General features: G+C 38.3%; 1 non-coding gene across 1 annotated transcript; it reads left to right on the top strand.

Moving 5' to 3' along the window:
- The first annotated feature begins 4,271 nt into the window (after positions 1–4,271).
- On the top strand, positions 4,272–4,378 carry LOC112510595. Its single transcript, XR_003068973.1, has one exon. It is a non-coding gene; the product is annotated as a small nucleolar RNA R71 (small nucleolar RNA).
- Positions 4,379–5,641: the final 1,263 nt, after the last annotated feature.

Genomic DNA, 5,641 nt, shown 5'->3' with positions numbered 1-5,641 from the left:
GCACAAAACAACAAAAGATTTACCCAAAGGTTAATACCCAAAAGTTAACCAAAGAGCATCTAAAGTACAAGAGTACATATAAAGTCAAAATCCCAGATTTTAAATTATCTTCCAGCTGTTTTCCTGCTGTTTTCCAGCTATCTTCCATTCAGCATTCAAAAGGCAGCAGCTTAATCGTTAAGCCCTCGCAAAGCTGTGCACGTATCAGGTGGTTGCTGCTGCAATGCTGTAGCATCAGGCTGTTTTAGCAAAAATTCTCCGTTAGCTTGTATCTTTGAATCCCAACAAGTTAACCACAATATTTTAGCTCCATAATAATAAAAGAATAAATAAATTAATCAAAATGACTCAAAATGAGAATGAAAGGAAACTAATTTTAACTAATAAGACATAAAATGAGTGCATTATATGTTGAATTCTCAACACATATCACATCCTCAAACTTAAACCGTTGCTTGTCCCCAAGCAACTAAAAGACAAATACAAAGACTCAATATAAACAAAAATGCATGATCAAGCCATTAAGTGCCTACTCAAATAGAGTTATACCAAACATGAAGTTCATAGCCTTTCATAAATCCAAGATGAGTCATTCAAAACCAAGTTTTTGTGTGAACCATAGGCTAGCATTCTTTTTTCTTTGTTAAGCTCAAACACAATCACATAATTAGGATCAATAGGGCTTATGGGGTTTACTCTCTTTGACGTTTCTTTTCTCTCATAACCTTTTTCCTTTTATACTCCATATATGAATTTTTTTTTAAATTCTGGGCACTTTGGCCTCTTTTGATTGAAGTGTGCACATAGTCCCTATGGAACTTTTATTGTGCTTTTTTTTTTCAAAACACATTGCCCCTATGGCACTTTTGTTGTGTTTTTTCCAAACCCTTTTTGTGATAAGGAGTCAAATTAGAGCTTTGCTCTTTTGTATTGACTTTTTGTCCTTATATAAACTCCTCCCCCAAACTTAAATTCGACAATGTCCTCATTGGAGCTTTGTGGGGTAGATGGTGTTTGAAAGGGTGCAAGTGGCTTAATATGATCATAGAAAAGAAGGCATATATCATTTCCTATTGTGGATTGTGTGATCAAAGTGTTTTCCCAAAAAGTGGTTTGCTAATTCTAGCAAGAACAAAGTGCCTTGGTTGAATGACAAGTAATTCGTAGAATTTATTGAGGCTATGATCTCTGTGTAACATACCTCAACTCAAGTTATCATGCATAAAAATAAGAATAAAATTCTAAAAAAAACTGTTCCCGACTCAAAAAAATAAAATATGGAGGCTAAAGTAAGTGGTTAGAACCTGTCCTACTCCGTAGGAGTAGGATGTGAAGCTTGTGCAGCTGCTATTGGTGCTAATGTTGCAACCTTCATTATCTTGAATTTTTTCATTGCACCATCCTCCAGGTCTGTCTTTAGCTTCTTGATGCTTTTCCTTGTTTTCTTCTCCCCAATGTTCATATTTTCAACCAACTCTGTCTGCAATGCTTCAATTTTTCCTAAAAATTCATTCATTTGCTTAACCATACAGTCCATCAAGCTGTTGTTTTGGGCCATCAAATCTTTCATCATCCTTGTCATCCCATCCTGCTCCTTCTCTTTCTCACCTGTTATGAAACTAAACAAAAGTAACAACCTTTCCACATAAGTGGAATCGTCAGAAGTAGTTGGTGATAAATAATGTCTAATAAAGCTTATCCAAACATTCTCATCAGGGGACAAATTGGCAGCCTTGAAGGTTTTCAACATGAAATGAGTGTAAGGCTTCCAATCAGTCTCAGGTATTCCAAGGAAAGTCATGATCTCAACCAAATATGCCTCAGAGGCCGTGTGCAAGAGTGCATCATTCTCAGAATCTATGTGAGGTGAGAGACCGAATAATTTATTTACGGCTTTGTCAAAAGTAGACACCTTTCTTTGTGGCTCTATGGATGTGAAGTTGTCATATGGGATGATTTTATGTTGACAAAAAGAAGGACTAATCCCCTTTTGGTCGTCAATGATCAATCCCATAGCTTCTATGTGCAACTTCAACATATCTATTGGTTTTTTTTCTTGATGCAAGTCTAGGGTAGATGAGATGATGACAGGCAATTTGCCTTCTTCTCCTAGACAAGCATATTTCAGATGGGATGGGAGTTGTTTTAACTCCAAATCAGGTGGTGATACAACGGACGGGGTGAAGTCTTTTTGCTCACTATTTTTCAGCAGCTCAAATGCTGCAGCATCCACTAGGACAATATCATTTCTTATTGCCTCTATTTCCTCCGCATTTTCTTCTTCTATCTCCTCATTACATTCTTCTTCCAATTTAAGGCTTTTCTGAATTCCTTCTTCAAGGAACATTTCCTCTATTTCAGTTATCTTTGAACACTCCTCCAAGTAATCAGGGTACTTTAGAGAGTTGAAAACATTAAATGTGACTTTTTGGTCTTGCAGTCTCATGGTCAACTCTCCTTTCTGGACATCTATCAAAGTTCTTCCGGTGGCTAGAAATGGTCTTCCTATTGGTGGCTAGAAATGGTCTTCCTAAAATAATAGAAATGTCCTTATCTGCCTCAAAGTCTAGTATGATAAAATTTGCCGGAAATATGAACTTATCAACTTGCACTAACACATCATCAATCTTTCCCTTAGGGTATGCTGTGGATTTATTTGCCAATTGAAGTGTAACAGTGGTAGGTCTAGTCTCTCCTATGCCTAAGGTGTTGAAAACATATAAAGGCAATAGGTTGATACTAGCACCTAAGTCACACAAAGCTTTCCCAATCTCTTTCCTACCWATAGAACAAGGAATAGTGAAACTTCCCGGGTCTTTAAGCTTAGGAGGTATCTTGTTGGTCAGAAGTGCACTACATCCTTCAGTAAGAGCTACGGTTTCATACTCGGTCAGCTTCTTCTTCTTACTTAAGATGTCCTTGAGGAACTTAGCATAACTAGGCATTTGYTCRATTGCCTCAACAAGTGGTATGTTGATGTGCAATTCTTTGAACACATCCAAGAACTTCTTAAAGTGCAATTCCTCTTTCTGGTTCCTCAACCTTTGGGGGTAAGGAACATAAGGAGGAACTGGTTTTATCACATTCTTGCTTGGATGTGTTGTGCAAGATGGGTCTTGAATGCCTTGAGTCTTTGTGGTGCACTTTGGAGGTTCAGATGGAGTTTTAGCATCAAGTTTAGGGGTCTCTAAAACCTCAGTCCCTTTTGATTTTTTTAAAACATCTTCTGGAAACAGTAAGGGATAGTCTGATCTTGGGGGAACAGAAGTGGTGGTCTCAGATGTTTGCTTCTCTAAAGGTTGGACCGGTCTTTCTTTGGCAGGGACGAATGTTGTAGCATTAGTTTTTGACAAACTTGGTGCACTAGCTTTTTGCACCTTTTCAGTCAACTCCTTCCCACTCCTAAGGGTCAATGCTTTCACATGTTTTTTCCTAAGGCTTTTGGGACTTCTGTGTTACTAGGCAAAGTACCAAGGACTCTATTGGTCTGATTGAGTGCAAGTTGACTGACTTGAGTCTCCAGATTTCTGATAGCAGCACTTTGCTGATTAAAAAGAGATTGATTTTGAGAGTTTTGTTGGGTTATCAAAGCTTGATTTTGAGCTTGAGCATGCGTAAATAACCCTTTTATCATTGCTTCCAAAGAAGATGATAAATCAGCTTGTGGAGGTGGCTTGTTTCGAAAAGGTGGTTAAGCAGTTTGAAAATTTTGGTAATGATTTTGAGAACTACTTGCATGTTGTTGGGGTTGAAAATTAGAGATTCCTTGCTGCTTAGGTGCTAGTGGATTTAAACATGGACTATTCCAAGAAAAATTCGGGTGTTGTTTTCAACTTGCATTGTAATTGTTGGTATAAGAACCAGATCCATTATGAACAAATTTTATGGATTCAGAATTATAAGGACAATGTTCATACGAGTGTTCCCCACCACAACAAACACATTGCACAGAGAGGACTGTTGGAACAGGTGTATTAGCAACTTGCTGCACTCTCTGACTAGAAGTTAGATTTTTCAGCATGTTGGTCATGGAGGTGAGCTGAGCTATCAATGCAGTATATGCATCTACATCATGTATCGCAGTAGTCTTTTTCTGTGATTGTGCACGTAGGTCGGCACAATGCCCATTGTTGGCTGATATCTTTTCCAGGATTTCATATCCCTCATTATAGGTGCTGGCTATGAATGCTCCGCCTGCAGTCGCATCGACCATTTGTTTTGCCATGGAACTTAACCCATTATAAAACATCTCGAGTTGAATATAGTACGGAATGCCATGGTGTGGGCATTTCCTCAACAGCTCTTTGAACCTTTCCCACGCGTCAGGAACAGCCTCATCATCCATTTGTTTGAAAAGACATATATCGTTCCTGGACTTAACGTTCCTTGTTGGTGGGAAATATTTTCGCAAAAAAAATTCCGCCATGTTACTCCACGACGACACATAACCCGATGTTAAAGAGTTAAACCATGCTTTTGCCCGATTCCTCAATGAAAATGGAAATAAAGTGAGTCTTAGAGCGTCATTTGACACTCCCGGGATCAGGAAAGCATCTGTGATTTCCATAAAAGATTTTAAGTGCGAATGTGGGTCCTCCGAAGGTAATCCGGCAAATTGGCCATTCGTTTGCAACATGTGAAACGTTATCGGTTTTAGTTCGAAATGAAGAGCGGTCATATGTGGTCTAACTATCCCGGAATTCAATTGCTCAAAATCCGGAATAACACAATCCATGATTCTTCCATTTTTGGAATTTGCCAAATTAATGATGTTCGGAGTTTGTGCTCTTTGTTGTTCATTATAGTCCGATTTTGTGTCCAAATTATTATCATTATCATTATGTGGGTGTCATTGTTGAAAGTTCGAGAATGGTGGAATTGGTTCAAAACCCGGCAATTGGTTTTCCAAATGCGGTATTTCCGGAATGATTGGGGGAGGTAACGCCATGTTTGGAGGGAGTAGAGCAAAAAATGCTCTTTGAGCCCTCCTCCGCTGGTGAAACATTATCTCAATATCGGGATCAAATTTGAAAAATTCTCTGTGATGTGTCCGTGGCATATACCACTTTTAAAAACGATTCAAATGGTACTAGAAAAATCAAATCTTTTACTTTACTCAAAATAAAACTTTTAGCGAAGCAATCCCCGGCAGCGGCGCCAAAAACTTGGTTCGGGTGATATCTCACACATTTAGACTTAATGAAATTGGGCCACAAAGCAAGTATACAATACGGCCCAACGTCGTCTTTCCAAGTAATAAAGTGGTACAAGTACCGGATTATCGTCCACGGAGATTGTAGCCAAAGTTTAATTAGAGTCCAATGAAAGAGATGATTTCAGATGACGATTTTGAAAACTTCAGTTTGAAATTAAGGTGAATTAAAACAAAATACAGAATATATAAAAGAAGCAAGGGTGTAAGACTTAAGGTGAGACCCAAACACAAATTCCAGCAGCCAATGCTATAGGAATGCTACAACAAGCAGTGTTTCGAAACTAAGTTCCACCATATATTTTGAAGGCATTCCTCTAGAACTTCACCATTGCACTATATTATAGCTTTCCACCCATATCTTTATGTGGTGTCCGGACCAGGGATAGTGACAAGATGGTGTTTTCAAAATATATGGATAAACAAATT

The sequence above is a fragment of the Cynara cardunculus genome (assembly GCF_001531365.2).
Source record: "Cynara cardunculus var. scolymus isolate 2C chromosome LG 3, CcrdV1, whole genome shotgun sequence".
Taxonomy (NCBI): Eukaryota; Viridiplantae; Streptophyta; class Magnoliopsida; order Asterales; family Asteraceae; genus Cynara; species Cynara cardunculus.
Note: the sequence above shows the minus strand (reverse complement) of the source record. Positions and strands in the feature narration are given on the sequence as shown.